Source organism: Buteo buteo, chromosome 12, assembly GCF_964188355.1.
Source record: "Buteo buteo chromosome 12, bButBut1.hap1.1, whole genome shotgun sequence".
Lineage (NCBI taxonomy): Eukaryota > Metazoa > Chordata > Aves > Accipitriformes > Accipitridae > Buteo > Buteo buteo.
Genome location: NC_134182.1, coordinates 22,469,420 through 22,490,089, shown reverse-complemented (window position 1 = coordinate 22,490,089; position 20,670 = coordinate 22,469,420).

The window sequence follows — 20,670 nt, the reverse complement described above, 5'->3', positions numbered from 1 at the left end:
CCACTCTGAGAAGCTCTGGTCCATGAAAACAAAGCACTTGCCTTGGCCTCATGCTAGAGGTGAACATGCCAAGCAGATAGCCAGTCGGCCGTTTCTTCCCATCACTCCAGTGGGGGATCGCAGGATGCTTTGATCATGGCCTCTGAGTGAGGACAGCTGGGCTGTAAATCAGGGACCCTGCTGCTCTGAACTCTTTCCTCCACCCAGCACCATAGTGAGAAAGAACATGTTTTTCCTCTCCATGCAAGGGTGAGCCAGGGTGAAACCTAGACCTGGCAAGTGGGCCAATAGACCTCTCTGTACCGTTCACTTGTTGCTTTTGCAGGAATTTTCCACCTTAAACCCCCATCTCTCTTCTCCTCTTCCAGGCAAATAATATAGGCAAGAGGTCAGCTTCTTTCCTGTGTAAAGAACAACCACGTTACACTTAGACAATAAGCTGAAAAAGTGCCAAATTTATTTTTATAGCTTCTTTATTGCTCCTTGTCTGCGTATATAGAATGAGGAGAGCTGTGATTTACATGGTAACTTTAAGGCTGCCTTGTGAAGGACTCTGGGAATTGCAGAATAGACTGAGATAATTTTAAGGGAAACAGGTAATAAAAAAATAAACAAACAATGGGTAGCTACAGAATCATGCATGCTGCCTCTTCCATCTTAACAGACGGGAAGGCAATGCATGTGAGGGCAAGGACAGCAAATTAGGAGGGAAATTTGAAGGAGGCTCAGTACTGCTGCTGATGGTTACCTGACTTCTAGCCAAAGCTCCAATTCTGCAATCACTTTTCCAGTGAGCTCATGACCTCTGTTAAACATGCCATGACCCTGGAGGGGTTGTGTTCAGTAACTGGGCTCTGAAACAGCCTTCTACTCCAGGCAAATACCCATCCACTTTTAAGATGGAATTCAATATATTTCTGAAATGTAGCACCTGTGAGAACTGAGGACCAGACTGGGTGAGCCAGGAAGCCCATACAATCTCACATTCCTCAGCTGGAGACAGGTAGGAGATGTGTACAGTTCTTGTACAAATCAGGACTACAGTCTGCGGTATGCTGGACTTTTCTCTCCTCCCCTCTCCAGCTGTCACCCTGTACTACCCTTCTCATTTGAAGTTCCCAGGTCTCTCTTTTCAGTTCCAGAGGGGTTTTGTCCAGCAGACAAAACATTAATTAGAGGCTGTGTTGATACTATCACACTCATTTTGTGTCCTTGCAGATGCCAAGCGAGCGAAACAACCTCCCTGGCTGTGCAGTCCCCAGAGGGCTGCCAATCCCCACTCCACATTCCACTTGGTGCAGGAAAACATGAAGGCATTAGAAAGACACCCATACCCTTTGTATGCATTTGTGTGTCCTTGTTTCTACAAAAGCATCATGCTCCACAACTTCTCTACTTGGGTGGGCAGGTTATGCATTCGTATCCAGGCTCAGAGAAGCTCAGGATCCAGGCTAGGAAGATAGGGCTTCCCTGGGGGCTGTGGAAGGACTTTTCATCTCTTGCACCATGATTTCTGACATCAGCATTAAATCCTGATGGTACCCCTCAAGCAAATGAGAGTGGCTTTTGGACTAGAATAATTTCATTTACTACCATGTATTTGACAGCAGGCTAACCGTCTCATTGCTTTGCTCATGGTACCGCCCCTGCAGGGTGTTCATCTGCTGACCCCAGTGAGAGGAGGCTAAAGCTGCCACAAAACCTACTTACATTTCTTTGAGCCTCACTCCCAAGTTCAGTGACAGACAAGGGAAGGACCAGGTCTAGTGAGCACTTGGTATTGAGGTTTGCTTGACCCTCTGGGTCTCCAAGGGCTGCACAGATGTATTAGCATTTCTTCTTCTTGGGAGATGCCTTACTGAAAGTTGGGTGAAGGGAGCAGTTCTTTGGGTCCTTCCTGCTGCAAACACTGGCTTTCCTGGTGACTGCTGTCAGATATAAACCTCACTCAGGATGCTCTGAAGGACGCTTTGAAGCAACTGAGAGTGTCTGAAGCACTGAGGAGTATTTTAGCTTGCGATTCTTGCATGAAGGTGCTGGAGACGTGAATTTCAAAGCTTTTGGGGCCATCTGAAAATCTCTGTCCTGAGATTTAAAGTGAAGATGGAATGAAAAGGTAACATGCAGGATGTACAAGTAAGTCACCACTTCCTCCCAGGCAGTGGTTTCCCACAGACAAACAGGACATGTCTGCCATGCAGAAAAACGACAACAGTAAACTCTGCCCATGCCCCTTGGCCAGTGCTGTGTTTTGAAGAGGCAGGAAAACCCGTCACGCTGGTGCAGCTGCCTGATGAGAGCAGGTGATTAGAGCACAACAGGCAGCCCTGCAAAACCACCAGGCTGATGCCAGAATCCTGCAGTTGCTGTGGACCATGTCTGAGTCATGTGCAGGGTCCAGAGACTTCCCTTGTAGTGCAAAAAATGAGCAAGGCTTTCCTCTGAGTGAGTGCTTCATTCTTCCTGGTGCAAATTGCTGTTGTGACCTCCAGGTGCAGGCACATTAATTATAAAACTGCGCAAATTAATGCCTGACCCTTCTAACAAAGTACCAGCAGAGGGAACACACAGGAAACATCCTGAGCCATGAAGGAAACTCAAAGTCACTCAGCCAAGCAAAACGCAGGCAGAGTAGGTAGACCTAACAGCATACACTGGAGCCGGCAGCTGCGCTGCACCATGCCCCAAGGCAGGCATGCCCAAAAGTGTGTGCAGTTCTTACAGCATCTGCAGGGCTTGCACGCACTCCCTTTGAAGACTGTGTATCTCTCTTTCTGCAGCTACTCAATGTTACGTCATCACTTGATCTCAAGGGGTTGCTCATGAGCCTTGGGCATGCTCTATTCCTGAAAAGGCCCAATGGGACATCCCAGCTACAACATGTGCTGCTTGGGCTGGAGGCAAAGGGATAGAGCTCAGAACCAGAATCCATGATGCAGGTGCAGCACTGAGTATACCAACAGACCTGCCAGACATGCAGCCACATAGTTATGACATAACTCAGCACAAAGGCCAGACTTTCCTTTCCTCTCTGCTGACATGAATCAAATGTCTATTTCACAATTTTATGGGAATGACTCCTGGTCTTGCCTAAAGAAGAATTAGAATTAGTTTTGTTCTGAAAGATGTACATAGTCAGGAATAAACTGTGCTCAGGACTCATCTCTGGAGATTTTTATCCCACCCATAACGACATCATTTTTGAGAACTTTCCAATAGGACATTGGGCAACATGGCTCTGTCTGAAGGCTGCAGGACAAGGGTCCCACTGCAGATGGGACCATTCCCCTTGTGTGTGGATTCATGCACCAAACAAAACCCACATTGGTATGTAGAGGGAATCCTCAAAACCTGTGTACCTCTCAAATCCAACCCAGAGGTTTGGTTTCCCCTGAGAAGTATTTGGCACTAGCTTATGTGAGTCTTACATCTTTCAGGATCTCAAGGTGAAACCATGCTGAGCCACCTTCTTGCAGAACGCAGACACAGGAAGCAGAGATCCCTGTGCTCGACTGGACACTGCCTGCAAGCAGCAGGTGATCTTCACTGTAGGCATGGAGGAGACCTGGATAAATTTCTCAGGGGATCTGCATGCCACTTTGCTGGCTGCTGCCATACACTTTAGGCAGCCAGCTGCTGCTTGCTGATACGGGGCACCCACGTCACCTGGGTCGCTGACTCAGGCCTGCTGCAAGTGATAAGCAAGGAGGATGGTGTGTCTTTCCAGCCTGGTGTGATTCCTCCTGACAGCCAATACGACAGAGGGATGGCTCACAGCGACACATATTTACTCCCCAGGTGTGGCTCTCTGAATGCCACCTCTGCCAAGGCAGGCAAATCATGGGGCTGTTCAGGGTTTCCAGACAGAGTCCATAGGGCATGGGTGCACATGCGTGGGGCTCCTTGCACGTTCTCAGTGGTGTCGTGGGCATGCTGGAGAAAGTGGGGGGGCACACTGGTCTGCTTGGCTGCTGGCACCATGCCAGTGGGGGCCAGGGTGCCCCAGTGGTGGTGGTGCTTGTGGGGTGCTGTGGACATTTTGTTATCCCCTGAATGTAACAGGCTGGCCTAACACTTGGGGATATTCTTGATGATGAAGTCATAGGGCCACGCATGATCTTGACAAACGTGTTCTCGAAAAACATACAATCACTCCGGGGCCAGGCTGTGCAATCATTCAGTGCAGAAGGCATTTTGTCTTGGGAGACCTGTCATCACTTGACAAGTGAGACAAATTTGAGTTTCTGGTGGACTTATGTTCACATGAAAGAATAAAAAAGACTTATCGGATTGTACACAGCACATAAGAATGTAGCGATGGCCTCACTGGCTTGGACCTAAATGTTCACCTAGGGCTAGGTGTGGGGACCCAGGTGGTCAGGCAGGTTGGGGTGGAAAGGGATGAGGTGTGGGAAAAGATGAGACAGAGGCACCAGGGGAGATGTGCTCTGGCTGCTGAGCGTGAGGACACCTGGGATGCTCAGCCCGAGGGTGCTGTTGCACTGGTGGAGCATGGGTGAGGAGCCTCCATGTGGCCAGGTGTCTTCTTCACAGGCTGCAGCCTCCTTGAACATGCACCCATTTCAAAGCACTGCCCAGCCACAGGCACAGGTAGGAAAGAGTAATAGCTACCAGGAGGCCAGGGTACCCAGGGTAACTCAGGAGCACGCACATTTTGTTATTGCTGGGTTGGCTTGGCACAGGGAAGAAATTTATAACTGACAGCAGGTTTGCCAGTGCAGTTAAACAGAGGAGTGTAACAATAGGAATAAGCGTTTCAAATATTTGATTTTTGCCTTGTAATTCCTTGCAGGCTGCTCCCAATTAACAAGGGGAATTTTGTCAAGCTTAAAGCAACTTTGATATGGTAGATAAATTCTCAGCTTTTGATGTTTAAACGTTCTGCCCCTGCCTCCCTCAGCAAAAAAACCAATATTTTCTTTTTTAAGTAGCATGTGTGGACAGTAGAAAGCTTGAGCAAGGGAGTGTTTCTTGTCTCTTCTGAAAGTAGCACATGGGGCTAGGGCATGAAAGTTTAACAAGGACATAAGTTCGTCATGTTTTTAAAGCTCTAATTTTATAAAAGCAATTTATCAATGGTAAAATCAGTCCCAACATGATGCTTCTGATATTTTATACAGACACTTATCAAGAACAGTGCTGATGTCCTGATCTCACAAATCCATCTTGGTTGCTGAAGCTGACTGCAGTCTGATTTGCCCTGCCACTATGCTCATTGCTGCTGGCTAAGTGGCCTGCAGAGTTCCCACTCCAGTAGGGTATTTGGATAGGCTGCACCTGTCAGCCTGATTTACAAAGGTGCTTTTGAGTACATTCATGTGTCATGGTTGGTTGCCATAACAGACGACTGGATGCAAAAGGGTCTTTCCGCTGCTCTGCTCTGTTCTCTGATATCCAGACTTTCAGGTGAGCTTGTCATTGCTGATTTAATGCCCACGAGGGAGGCTGGCATCCCAGCTCATCTGGGCTTGGTTTACCTCATAGTGCAACCTTCTGGAAGGTTCTTTTCTTCATATGGATAGATACCTTCACAGCAACGCCTGGGGCATTTGTCTGTAGGTCTCAGAAGTCTCTAAGCCCTAGCTACAGCCAACAGTTGTAGCATCTTCCACAGTTGCGGAGCCTAAATGGGAATTCAGACATGCTTCCAGTCCCGCAGTTCAGTCCTACTCTCTGCTTGCAGAAAAATCCATGCAGACATCTATCATTTCAGGAAGACATAGAAATAAAGGTTGTTTCTCAAAGCTGATGGGACTTCTCCTCATGGCTGTGTAGCTAGCAGCTAGGATCTACTTTTGGAGACAAGCAGTGCAGGAAGGAGGTGGCATTACCTTTGACGGCAGACCTAAAGACAGAGGGAGCTGGCCTGGAGATAGCAGAGGCCCAAAGAATCTGTTGGTGCTTGTCTCTGAGAAGATGGAGGTTGCAGTGGTGTCTGTTCCCTCAGAACGCACCAGTCTGTTACGCACCAGAACTCCCCAATCAATGGGGTGGTTACTAATCTTCCATCTTGGTGGAACAAGGAGTGCTCACTGATCATGGTAAATGGGGGCTGAGCTGCTACTTGGCATTTGCAGCTGCTGTTGTAAAACAGTAAAAACTCAACTGAAAGCAAAGAAGACCCAGCTTCTGTGAGTCCCCCTGGCAAGTGTCCAGCTTGCTGGGGAAAAGGCAGATGCAGAGAAATGAGGCAAGAATATGTGTTGACAACCCTGCTTGAGAGTTGTGTAAAGGGTAGCGTTAGCAGCATATTCTACCTCGAGCAGGCAAAGATGAGTGGAAGACTTGTCACAGCAGATGGCTAGAGGACATGTCATTACTTTCCTCTTCCCTGTCCAGGCCAGTTGCATGTACCAACACATTCCCTCTTGAAGAAAGAGGAGTCATCACAGAAACAAGCCCATAACATCCTCCATTGTTAGCCTGGGTCCCTATTCTGTCTGCGACCCTGACCAATGTCCTTTTGGCAAGGCAGGTCCATGGAATAATAATAGGAATGAGGAGGAGAGTCTGCCTCAATGGGACTTGTGGCTGAGATGGTGAATGGCAAAAAGCTGCTTTTCTCAATGTTGCTGGAAAATTGTGGCCTTATTCTGCTCTCACTGTTGTCATTTATACAACAGTGTGACTATCCTACCTTCAGTGGCACCCTGGATGGGAACAGCCTTCTTGTCAGCAACGTGAAAAGCATTTAGCTTGTGAAAACATCAGTGGGAATGTGTTGTGGTTTTATTAGCAGAATAGTCTGGAATGATTTCCCCATGCTATGGATGGTCTCCAGACACTGCGTGATCACGGTGGCCCCAGGCCTTTTTGCTGAGTGGAAGGATGTCCCAACCCCTCTTTTATTCCCATTCTCTGTGGGATTTTCCCAGCTCATCTTCCATGATTGGGATTCTGCCCTTGCTTTTATTGAGCTGCAAAAAAGGGCAACAGATCACCCACATGGGAGAAGCAAGGAGGGAGCAGAACAAAGGAGTGTTCACTGATGTTATTTGAAATTCCCAGGATGCCAGCTGGGTCTCCTAAGGCTGCAACATGGCAAACACCAGTGCAATGCCTGAAGTATATGTCACAGTCCACCTTGCAACCAGCCTGTCATCCTGGTTGCAGGGACAGGAAATAACAGGGTGCGCTCAGCTCTCAGTAGTGCTGTTGACAGGCTGGAATAAGCCCCAGGGAATGACTCTGGATCTCGACCAGTGACCTGAGAATTTGGATCAGCAGAGCAGAAGGGGCAAACAGAGAGATGGGTTGCTGATATAAGGGCTTCAATATGTGACAGGGGCAACAAGTCATCACATCAAAACCTATCTCAGATCCGTTAGTGAATATTTCTGAAGAAATTACTCACAGAGAGGCAAGGAGGTCTAGAAAACTTTCCCCCAGACAATGCACTGCCATGTAAATTCTAGGGGTGACCTACAGCACTAATACAGAGACCGTACTCTAATGGCTGTCAGGTGACAATGGGGTAAGGCATAGGAGGGGAGGGTGTCCTAGGTGTGGGATTCAGAGTCACAGGTTTTCCACAAGCTTCAGTGAATAGTGTCATTTTTCCAGGCTTTCTAGGTTTAGCATTTGCTTTTGTGAGGGGTGCATGCAACTGAAGATGCATGGCATGACAGGCATATGAACCTCTCCCTGCTAGTTATTCTCGATACCAGGTTGTGCTATAAACTGCTGCTGCTTTTGTCTCTTCATCCTGTGCTACAGGTTTCCATGGCAGGATTTCAAAGCTTGAGAGAGCAGAGGCTGCCCTGGTTAGTCATCCATCAAAGACATGTTAGGAAACACCTCTCAGGAGGATGATGGTCATGAGCCTTCCCATATCAAGAGTAACAGCACGGGGCACCATTAATTCAAGGGTCCCAGAAAATTACCTGTTTCCTTTGCCACTCCAAAAAAACATCTTTGCTTAACTCAAGCCCTGTGCTGCTTTCCAGCCCTGCTCAGTTTTATTCTGCTGCTTCCAATACTGCCTGTCTCCTGGAGGTCAACGCAGCCACAGGAGTTAAAGCAACCAGCTGGCCAGGAGAATTCAGACACGCAGGAGCTGCCTAAAGACACGTAGAGAGGTGGCTGGCAGGCACATGACCCACTGAACAGATCAAACAATGCTGCTAGGAGCCAAGACCAATTTCCAGTACCTGCTGCAGTGTCCATATCTTCCCTGGGTCATCATCCTCCCTCCTTCCTTTTATAGCCATGTCAGAGTAATATCCTCCAGCATTACTGAAGTGACATGCACCTGGTTCTGAGCACATGTGCCTCACAAGGTGACAGCTGTTCATCATTAGGCAATGTTTATGCCTCCTATGTCCCTGCTGGCATTTGAGTCAACAGATCACTTGGTGTGAGCGCATGTGCATCCACTGAAACCCAAGTGCCAGAGCCACAGGGGTGTAAAACAGTGCTTCATCTTGCATTGGTTATAGATCCCTTTCCTTTTCCTTTTCCTTTTCCTCTAATCGAAGATATGACTCACACTAAACGTTGACAATGCAGACAAACACTTAGGGCAGCTGGTTTGCACAGGCAGCAATATCGCCATAAGCTATTGCCTACCTTGCCAATGCCACAGTCGTCCCCCCCCCCCCCCCCCAAGATGTTCACTGTTGCTGAGGGTAGATTTGGGATACTGGGGTGGGCAGCTATTAAGAAGAGTTGGGAGAGCATGTATTTCCCCCACTGCAGGGGCAGAAAGCAGCAAGGTGGACTCCTCCTACCCATTTTTCCCAGCAGTTTGTTCTAGGGAAACAAAATTCATTTTTCCCTACCATGCTGAGAAGCTTTGAGCTAGTTCTGTGCAGGGATCCTTACAGCCCCTTCATCACCCATTTTCTGAATGCCTGAGCAGCATGAGGACATGTACAGTTGTTGTCAGAGGAAAGGTGGAATGCTTTGCTGTGCTGAAGGTTTGGGGGGTGGTATTTTTCCTTTCATTTTTTGTTTGTATCTTTAAAGGATGAAAAAGGTCCTTTGAAGAAATGCCCTCACACTTGGAGTAGAAAGACATGTGGTGTCTTCTTGTAGAAGCTCACTCCATGCATGAGCCTGCGACTGTTCCAGCCAGCTGGAGGAAGGTTCATCTTGCAGTTGAGATTTCCCGAATGCTGGAGAAGTCAAGCTGTCAGCCACAATGTTCATCTCAAGTGGTAGCTGGTCCTTCAGTTATCCTGGCTCTTGCAGTAAGGCACCTTGAAGTTGATGACTTTGACCTTGAACTTAGCTGGGTACAGTTTGGGAAGCCAGGCAAGAAAGGCAGAGGTCTCAGCTGTCCTAGGGACAGCCTGTCCTGTGGTGGCTCTGCACTGCAAGGAGTTCTTAATGCTTCGAAGGTTTTATGTGCTGCCACATTGCATAGGTTTGATCACTGTGTAATCAAATCACAGTGAGAAATAAGACAGAGCAAGCTCTTGCAGTCCACCCTGTTGTGAGAGCTGGCTCTGCTGGCTGCAATGCGTCTGCTGGCTGCAATATGTCTGCCACTCTACATCAGTCCAATGTCACTGCACACTTTGCTCTCCAAAGGTAGTGGAAATCTTTTCAGTGATTTTGGGTAAAGCTCTGAGCTAACTGGAAGCTTATAGCTACCTGTTGTAGTAATTATGAGTTGTTCCTTTTCCCCAGGCAGAGACAAGGTACAATGACATTGAGAAGGAAATCCTGCTGGGGCTGAAGAACATTCTGAAGGGTGATGGGCTGCAGGAGCTAAACTCTGCCCTTAGTTGCCTGCTTTGCTTGTCACCACACATGGAAAATGGGAAAAACACAAAATGGCCATTTGTGCATCGCTATCCCCTGCTTGCCCCTTTGCGTCTGGTTCTGGCAGTGTGATGGGTGAAACTGAAGAATCAGCATCAGGTTGCAGGAGGGATTTTGGCAAGGGCCAGAGCTGGCTGCTGGGAGACATGGGGCAGCTCCATTTATCTTGGCATTACTGAAGTCAATGGGATTTTGGCCACAGTCTTCTACAGGGCTAGGATTTCGCTGAGCATGCCTAAGAAAGCACTGTATCATACAGTTGTGTTGTCTGCCATGGCATTTACTGCTAGTGAAACCAGTGTGCCTCCTGTCCCACTTGTCTCCTTGTCTATATCTTCATAGCTCTTCACCTGTGGTTTTTCCCCTCACCTACTGTCTTCTTTCTTTCTATCTATCTATCTATCTATCTATCTATCCTTTCTTCTGTTTCTGTCTGACTGCTGCTTGCTGCTCTCCCTCATTGACTTCTCATCTTGCTGTCTCACATACTCTGCAAGGAATGTGCCCACAAGAGGTATTTTTATTTGGCAGCCTGAGTAAACTTTCTGTTTTGGCCGCAGGTACTGTGATAAGCAGCCAATGGAGCTGAGATCTCCTGTGTCATGTTTTAGCTCTTTCCATCTGATAGAGAAGATGACTTCACTGGCTGACTGTGTCAGGGATGCCTGATTGCAAGGGCAAAGAAAGTAAGAGTTAACTTTGAAAGAAGCAGCACAATGCCTCACATATTTTTAGGCTGATTTGCTGTAATGTAGGGGTGTCACAGGGGATTCAGGCATTAGTTCAACACAGAGGGTGTGCAAAGACAAAGAGGAATCCAGATACTGGGGCAGCAAATGATTTTCCCCCTAGTACTTTAGCAATAGGAAGATGCTGCCAAAGGGGCTTCATCTGCTCCTGAGGAATATGCTCCTTAGAGCAAGTTGTTCTCTGACCAACCTAGAGGTGATATAAGATGCTATATGGCTTTGCTCTCTTCTGTTAAAGAAAGTGGGGCTGTTGTGTATCGGGGTACAGCTGACATGCTGTTTTGTGGCATCATATTAGGCCACAGTGGGCCCAGTATAAATCAGGATAACTCAGTTTGAGATTGCCGTGGAGGGGCTGAGCCCTCAGCACAGTGTGCCCATGAGCAAGACAAATTTAATGTCATCCAAGATGAATTTAATGTCATCCTTCTGTACAGAAATGTAGGAAAACACTCCAGGTGCAGGTGTTAAAGCCTCCTCCTGCACTGAGATTTGAAAGGGCAATGCTGGCAACCTGAGAAAACATTTTCAAGACACACTATTTATTGCTGCAAAATCAGTAAAGAACTGAGGGGAAGTTCTGGTCTGACCTCTCATGAAACCAGGATCCAGGCAGGCCTGGGGAAAGGACTGGTCTGTATTGCTTCACTAGATGAAGTCTCTGAAAGCCTACCCTCTTATCACACAGCACCAGATAGTATCAAAACTCTGGCTGCAAGTGCAAAAAATCACCTGATATTCTGGAGACTTTGCTTTGCATACTTTCCTGCCACCCTTCCCAGCTTTCTAACATCTGATGCTGGGAAGCAGCTGCCATCCTCTTCTGAGAAGAACCGTGGTGGCCAACCTATTATAGTTGCACAAGGGAGGAGTGATTTGTGTGTATCTTGGGTAATGAAGGTCCATCTCACTTTTTGTCAACTCATCCATCATGCCTTGCGCACGCCCATCTGGAGACATTAACTCACTTTTCCCTCTTGGTGAGACACGAAGGAAACCATGACGCTTTTCCAATAAGATGTGTGCGTGCGCATACACAAACCAGGCTAATTCTGGTCTTTGCGGGTGCTAGCTCAGGCTGTGCATCCTTGCACGTAGTAGTGATGGAGCAGACAGGGGTGTGTGCTGAGACAGCCAAACTGCTATGCTCTGACATCTTTGCCGCATGTGTTAAAATAACATCACTCTGGCTTGTTGTCTCTCCTCTTCCACCCTCTCCCCTCACTCAACAAAATCGAAAGGGAACAAGCTCCGGGTATTAAAATAGCTCCCATCTAGCTTGTTCAGTCTATTTCAGGAGGCTGGTTCCATTTTGACACAGATAGAATACAGAGATGTTGTGGAAACCACAGCCACAAGAGGCCATCAGCCAAAATGAAATGATTTCCCAGCGTACACCAAGCGGTTCATTCCCCCCGCCCTCTCCTGGCTTAAAATAACAGAAGGAAGCTATTTGGCTTTGTTTTGTTGGATTATTCTGCTCTTTGTGCTCGGTCTGGTGGTGTTGAGAAGGAAAGCTGGAGGCAGTTTTGCAGCATCAGGGACTTGTTGCCTTCTGGGATTTTAGGTGAGACCTCCAGACCCACCAGGGAAATGAGAGTCCCACAATATTTCTGCGATGTGTTTTCAAGAAGCAAACAATCAACTGGTGCTACTGCAGTGCTGATGCATTGATTTACCAGCTTAGACCATGGATTTCGTCTTCTAGCTTGCCATTAATTGACTAGAAAGGCAGTGGACAACTAGAAAGAGGTTAGGGCAAAGATGGCTCAGGGGTAGCTAAAGTCTGATTAAGCAATCTGCAGGGAAGGACTAATTTTCTGGTTTCTGTGACCTTTCTGTTGCTAAATCAGGGCTTGTGATATGGAGCTGCACTGTTTAACACCAGCTGAAGGTTTGGCCCAAAATATCCCTCAGCTGAGGATCTGGATGATAATGCTGATATGGAAACACTGAACAAGGCATAAATGTTCCTCCTTCATGTATCTCCAATCTTGCACCCATCTGCTTGGAGTGTCAATGCTTTTTGCATTTTCTCACCCTCAGGTTTGTAGGTCTCATTCCATTTCCTGCTTCTCCCTGGGGTTATCTGTTTCTCACTAGAGGACAATAAATAACACCAGGCCTATTCCACACACAGCTCAAAATTAGTAGGTTATTTAAACCTCCATATTTCAGTCTAAACTGCACCAGAGTTGGTGACTACTTCCAGATATCTCTTTTGGATTTGAAGGTGCTCTTAACTCTTAATAAGAACAGTCAGATGTAAAAATAGGAACTCTCAAATCTTTACAAAAATACTAGCCCTCTTTCCCCAAGAGATGTCAAATTGTGGGTGTGCAAATTACAGCGGGAAACTGAAAACATGAACTGAGCCTTGGGACCAGATGGCTCAGCACCAGAAGGGTTTGCAGGCGGCTCGGCCTTGGGGATGAACCTTGCTGCTTGGCAAGTGAGCTCCCAGGGCTTGCTGTCAATGGTACTAAACTCCAAAGTTCAATATCATTCTGTCATGCCACAGATCTTATGACCTGAGGTCTTCTGTGTCTCATCCCAGGTGTTTCATTCATTGTAAAGAGAAAATTTGCATTAGCAGCATTCAGTGGGCACTTCTGCCCTTGTAAGCAGAAATAGTGCATGGATGCAATATTCAACCTCATTTAAAGGTAGTCAACATTGTGTGAGTAAGTCATGAGGTCTCCATGTCAGAGACAATTTATTTTTGTAACTGCAAATCTGCTCTTTAACTTGAGCTAGGAAAATATTACAGGGTTTTTTTTGGTGATTGCTAAAGCAGAATAAAAATCAGAATTTCTATTTAATGAAATAGATGCTTCAGTGTTTATTTTATGACAAACATGGACTGTACATTTGAAATACAGAGGCTTTTTGAATAGAAATTCTAAAATATTTACATCTGTAAATTGCTTTTATTGACACTTCTGAGGGGAATGGACTACATGACTTTTCCAGGTGGCAATATTCTGAGTCAGTTCATTCAGTTTACCAGAATGCTTCCTTTTGAGTCTGTTCAGTATTACAAAGAATATTTGTATGGAGGCACATGACCTAGGTTGAATGGTAGACCCATTTCCTCATGTGAACCAGAAGACTGTTGTATTATGGGAAAGAAGTGCAAACTCTTAGGAGACAGTGCATCACAGTATGCAAATGCACTTGAGAGTATTTTAGGCCACGTCAACAACACAACATGTAGTCAGTCACACTGAATTATCTGATTTAAAATATACAGTTGTGATTTTCCTGGTGGAAAACTTTAAGGAAAAAAACCCCTTGGGAAACAAAACCTGCTGATGTTTGTAGAAAGTCTGTTACCCTCAGAAAGAGATTACAGCAGAAATTTCCTGACTAGAACTATTTTAACATACATAGAGTTTATCTACATATCTATCTATCTACCTACCTACCTACCTATCTTTCCACCTTTCCATCTTTCTGTCTTTCTATGTCTTGGGGTTTAATTGAGGTTTAATAATTTTGCACCTAAGAACAGTCTGTCCTTAGACTTTGGATCAAGTCTGAAGTCACCTGCATATGTCAAACTATGAAGTATTTGTCATGTCCCTCTCTATGGACTAATCCACAGACATAACACAGCAGACTATTGGCAGTAGTTGAGTAATTACCTTAATTTGAGCAAAAAGGTCAATGGGACCAAATGTTGCTATAGCCCTGTGGTTGGGGTATTACACACCAACCCACCCACACATGTTATTATTTGCTCAGTGTTTTTTTTTTTATTTCTTTTTTTTTTTTCTGCTGGGCTTTTTTTTTTTTTTCACAAACCATAAAAATAAAGATGCTCTCTCTGGCTAGAAATGTGAATGGAATAAATTGTAAGTTCCTGAAATGCTACATGTCAAATTAGCCTGTGTAAAAATGCTTTCCACTTACACAGCTTCCAAGCACTGCTAGGACAGGCTGCTCTCATTGAGGCAGAATGTGGATCCCTATTTCAGTAAACATGGCACAGGACACGTAACCCAGCCAGGGCATGGCAGAGTCAATGAGGCCACCTTGATTTTCTCTAGTGGAGGATCTGCTCCAACAATTTCTTCCCAGGTGCTCTTTTTTGGCCCCTACTCCATGCCGTACCCAGCAGAAGCCCTCACTACCCCATGCACACCCATGGTTTTGCAAATGTGTTTCTCTTTGCTTTGCAGTAATGAAGAAAGGGGTGTCTGGGTGCTGGCAAGTGGGGTGCTCAGGGGCGGAGGGTGCTCAGCTGAAGGCAGGAGAGCCATCTCCACAATTTATAACATGCAGTTTAGCAACTGAGTGGGTGTTTAACCAGACCTGCAGCAGAAAAGTAGGATGTCTTGGGGACCCCATCGCTTGGTGCTCTTGATGAAAGAGGCATTCTTTGAGGACTGTCGGAGAAACAGGAACTTCATAGTGAACTGTTTTATAAGTATATGGAAGAAACCTTTCTGGAGTGTTTTTTATCTGGCATACAGGGACGCACAACCCAGCATTTTGAGCCTAGGGGAGAGAAGTCTCAGGTTGGCACACCGTTCACATTTACCATCAGAAGTGACAAGGGGGTTGAGAGAGTCTCACCTGCATCAAGTAACACCTCTGGCTTCCAGGGTAACCACCGCAACAGGATCTCTCCCAATTGCCACCAGAGAAGCTGCAGGCACCAGCCCACCCATCGCTTCCCTGCTGTACCCACCACTTTCTCAGGCCAGCCCCCTGAGCACTAAGCACAGAGCAGGCTCTGTTTTCATGGAGGTGAGGCTTCTCCAACACAGCCTGCTTTCTCATTAGACACTGGCTGCCACAGTGTACTGAGATGTCCCTCTCCTGAGGGTTTGATAGCTGGTCCCCATGATGAGAGCACCTGGGCAAGCACCTGAATGCCAGTGGGCCTGGTCCTTATGGGAGACAAGTGGAAGAGTGAGCACCAGATGATCCCGTTTCCAGAGGGGGATTTGGAGCACAGGCAGCTGAAATTGTTTCCGATGTGTCACAGAGGAAATATGTGTCTCAGTGTCATACAGGGCCTCTGCGATTGGAATTAAGCACCCATCTTCCCAGTACCAGTCTGCTGACTTCTCTGTAAGACACTCCTCCAGCCCCTGCCTGGGCTGTGACACATCTCTCCTGCTTTTCTGCCTTTCTTCCCTCATCACTTGATGCACTGATGTTCTGTGTCTTCAGCTGTGTAAGAGAAAAAAAGCAAAGAGTCCTAGTAGTATTAGATTCCTTTTCTAGAAGCCTCTTCAGAAAGTCTTTTATGTGACACGGAACAGGATTCCCCCTTCATTTTAGATGCTAAGGACACCTGGCAGACTCCAGCACAAGTGGGCATAGCAGGCTGTCTGAGTGTGCCTGTTTTCTCAGTGGCTCAGGTGACAGCAGCAGCAGCAAAGACACAACCATGAGGCAGCAAGTGCTCGATGGAGGCCAGGTTCCTGCAGGGGAAGGCAGGGCCTGCCAGGGTCCTCGCCAGAATGCAAACACTGCTCTGTACACCAAAATAGGCTGGCCGCAGGCTGCTGCTCTCAGACCTCCTACTGCAGTGTAGGTGCAACCTAAGCCTACGCTTTCTATGCCACCCCTAGGTCTGCCCATACTGCCCCGGCTCAGGTAGGAGATGTTTACCAAGTGCTGATCTCCACTGAAGTCATTGCTCAAATACCTGGGCAGATTTTGCATCTGGATGAGACACTCCCTGAGCCTACGTGGGTACTGGGTGAGATGTTCCTCTTGCATGGCCTTGCTTTTTACCATCTTATTATTGACAGTGCAATTGTCAATCCTTTGTTATCTTTTAAATAAATACTTCTCTTGGATTTAAGGCTACACTGGAAAGACTGTGTCTTTCCCAGTATGAGGAGGCATCTGACAGCCTTCCCATATGTTGTGAAACTATCTCTTTTCCTATGGCTGCTTCCATGGTTTGAAAGGGGTAAATCTCCTCCTCCATTGCTCAGTCACAGTGCCTGAGTCTAGCACTGGACATTTATTTACACTTGTATGAAATGAAAGGTCTTTTCCCCTACATAGAAATGACGGTGCAAAGCAGGATGGGAAATGGGACTCTACTTCAGAAATAAATCAGTTTACATTGACAGTTTTAACTCTTCATGGTCACTTCTGCATTCATCTGAGTCTGCCTGAGGTACAGTTGGACAGAGTACAGATGGGAAAATGCTGGGAGAACTGGAGGTTCCCGCTGCACCCACCTTAGCCCAGGGAAGAAAACCCCACAGTATCTCTCTTTGCTCTGTTTAGCTACACTTTATAAATGTTTCAGCCACAGACTTTCTCTTTGTATGCTCCAGACAGGATTTTCTAAGCTAGGCTTGTTTTAGTGTGTGGCTTCAGTTCCATGCCTTTTCCTACACATAATTATACTTGCAATCACCTGGTATAAAGGTATGGTCACGGACAAAGGGAAAGCAGAGAGACATTCCCTGCGGACAGTCTCAGAAGCTGCTCATGGATGAGTGTTGGTGTTCCGCAAAAATCACAATGTGGCAACAGTAAACAGAGCAGTTGCTATTTTGCAATATACTGACGTGACAGTGATCAGTAACTGGCATTTGCTTGGGCTCTCCACACTGCATTATTGTGTGAGATGTTATCTGGCAATGACATTCATCTGACTACACACACCCTACATGTTCACAAGCTAGGTCCAAAGAAGGAAGGGTTGGTTTATTTTAATATGTCATAGTGAATATTTCATCTCTTGTCCTAGGGGAACCTGGTGCTCACGCTTAAGGATGCCCTCACATGGCTTCTGCTGCCTGACAGATCACAGGAAACACACAGGAAATAGCAGGGACAATATTTGATGTGGCAGTGGTTAACGACCACAAAGTTTATGAGACCGACATCTCTGCTTCATGGTGCAAGGCACAAGTGCACCATCTAGATAATGCTGGTGGAGAAGTCATCCCATGCAGGAGAATCCTTCTGTGGTGACAGAGACATAAATGCCTGTTGCCTCATCTGCATTCAGCAGCTTAAGCAGGAACATGGTGGGATTGGGCTCTGGGAGTGGAGCTGGTGTAAGGGTAACTGTTCATTGTGACCCTGCTGTGCTGGAGGAATATGAGACGCTTCAGCACAGGACCTTGATGCAGCACTTGATCAGAGTGACACTGGTTTCCTTCTTTGTGCCTTAGAAATATGAAAGCCATCTGGGGAAGGCGCCACTCACACTCCCTATTTCTATGCCTGTTCTTCTGCTGGGAGTCTGCAGCAGAAGGAGTCTTGAAGAAAGCAAAAAATACTGTGCAGCGTGGTGAGAAAGTCATTGGCACTTGCTGTTCACTGTGCATTACGTCCTGAACCTCCCTCCTGTACTGTCTTACCCTGGTATGGGCTGCTGGGTGTAGAGGAGCATGACTGTGGGGTTAGTGAAAGGGATGGGAACCTTCCCATAGGCTTTGGCAACACCTGACTGAACTGCTGGGCTACCTAATACAAGCCCATGCTTTCAGGTTTGGGGTTCAGTTACCACTATTGGGCTCGTCTTCTGTGACTGCTCATGAAAACCTCTCCTCTTTGTCCTTCTGGCATGCCCTGTTCTTTCCCACAGCAGACTTCTCTGAGTCTTCTTCATGGTAATGACCCTGTGCTCTTGGTTTTCCTGCAAAGATGCAAGTGTAATTTAGATGGCTTGCCTTTAAGATGTAAAAATCAGTAAGGAAATAAATAAAAGACAATTCCATATGAAGAGGATACAAATGTTCTCTCTGGTAGAAACCAGTTGACATAGATAGCACTTTCTTAGGCACCAGCACTTGGGAGGGGCAGCAAATCTAATGGCACTCACTAATGCCAAATGTCTGTTCCTCTTTTATCATGCTTAGCATGGATGATCTACAGATGTCCACCCAGGAGCCTGGTACATCTCCTGCTGATGGGCCAGTGGATGTGGTGCTATCTTCCCCTGCTTCTGCTAACTGAACAGTTGGTTTGCTAGACATCACTCTGCAATGATGTATCCCAGAACTGCTGATTTTCTAATGCAAAGACTTTTATCCCCTGTCTGGGGACAAATCTATACAGGGCTTTAACAACCTGGGGCTACTCGTTTGACATTTCCTTCTTCAGTTTGGAGGCACGGTCTCTTTACACCCCTCCAAGTGTTACTGACGAATTCCTCCTCAAGTGTCTTTTTATGGCAATTTTGCAGTCTCTCTGTAAAGGAGAGGATGTTGGCAGTTCTGCAGTGAGGTCCTGCCTCTCTGTTTTGTATTTCAGAGTTGTACTTTGCTGTTTAGTTTTACACAAAAATCATCTTCTTGACATGAAGGATGTTCAGTCTGAGAACGGTCATGTATGCATGTAGTATGTGATCCATGGAGCATTATAGTGCACATTGATTATGCTCACAGACCAACAGATTGTCAACTGCTACTTTTTTTTTTTTTTTATTTTCCACACATGTGACTGACCCTTGGATAGATAGTCCTGTGACTAATCTGTGCCAGGAACATCTTGATGGACTTCCCGATCTTGTGTGCTCTGTAAACTACCTGGACTTCCCGACTGACCAGGAAGTACAGCCCTCGTAAGATACAACACTCGGTGCTATTGCACTTTCTTATTTGTACCATAATTTTATCAGGCAACATCTGAAGTCCTTACTCAATATTTTTCTTAGCCTTTATTGAAGCAAAACTCCCACTAAGTTGGTACTAGCATGACCATGTTGATAAATTTGACAGGAGGGATACTGCTGTTATGCGAATGCCATCTGTATATTAGGGGCAGCCATCAGTAAAATTAGCCAGCGCTTTGTCTTATTCTGCTTTTTTTTCCCCCTTGTAGTTGCTCGTAACATTGCCAGTCACTGTTTTGCTTAAAATTTTCCATGCTAGGTCTCTTGCTTCAGCATGATTAATTAATTAATTAATATTAAAAAAGTTTGGGCTAAAATGATTCATTGGTTTCTGAGAATAAGTTCAGGAAAATTACATTGCTTTTCCCTGTAATAATCTTTCCTTTTTTATGGTATTTTCACTGAGTACTTCGGAGTAGGGCCTTGACATCTTCCCAGGAAGGGGTCAATGGTTGCTATCTTTGTTAAAAAACAATCCAGGGCTAACCAGGCTTTAAGCTCCAAAAAGCTGTGGTGTGCACCTGCTTGGCAAAGGTTTGTAAGAGTTTGGCTGCTAAATTCTCCCAGGCTTCTGCCTCCATCACCTCTGTGCCAGTCCCTCCCAGGGCTTTGGTCAGCCCTGGGGCACAGGAGAGCCTGCGCTGCTGTCTCAGGTATCCCTCCTCGCTGAGCAAGGTTTTCTCTGCAGTTGCACCACTGGCACTGAGCCTCGTGCATGTGGAAACTTGTGGGGAGTCTCTTTTCCATGTCTTCACAGCTAGTTGTGACTTCAGACAATGTAGGGGAGAAGCATCCTGAGTGTTAATGTAGGAAGATAGGAAGTAGGAGGAGAGGAGAAGAATTAGGGGGCTGGTTGGTGGAGGCTGCAGGAAGGACAGTAAGAAGGGGTGAGGGAAAGAAGTCAGAAGCTGATGATAAGGAAGGTGGGGAAGAAAGGGAAGATCACAGACAGGGACTAGGGATGACAAGCAGGACAGAACAGTGAAAATGAGGAGCTGGTGGAGGTGAGGGAGGCACAAGAGGAAAAACAGTCCGGAACAGCAATTTATAGTCCTAGAGCAAGAGACTGTTCCCCAGCCTCAAGCACAGAGGGAGATGCCCGAGCTCTTCTGTCCCAGTTAGCTGGGAAAGCCAGTAGAAAGTAGGTGCCTTAGTGGTGTCCTAGAAGTGTCCTCCTGGTCACCAGCCCCATCCTCTTGTCCCAAGACAAGGCCAGCACTACTTAAACCAGATGTGATCAACATGTGTTTCACAACCTCCCTCAGCACCCCCATGCAGTGTAGGCCACAGCTTCCCAATGAGGAAGTCTAGCCCCAACTGTCTAGCACCAACTTAGTACAACTTCATCGCATTTCTCTTGTCCTGTCCAAGAGGGCAGTGAGAACAATTTATTTCCTTCTCTGTGGCAGACTTTTGCACATGTAAGGAGCATAACCTTGTCTCCCATCAGTTCTGACTCCTAAAGGCTAAACAACTCATCTCTTCTGGATGTGTATCTTCTAATCTTCCTTTCCGCTCATGTTTCCC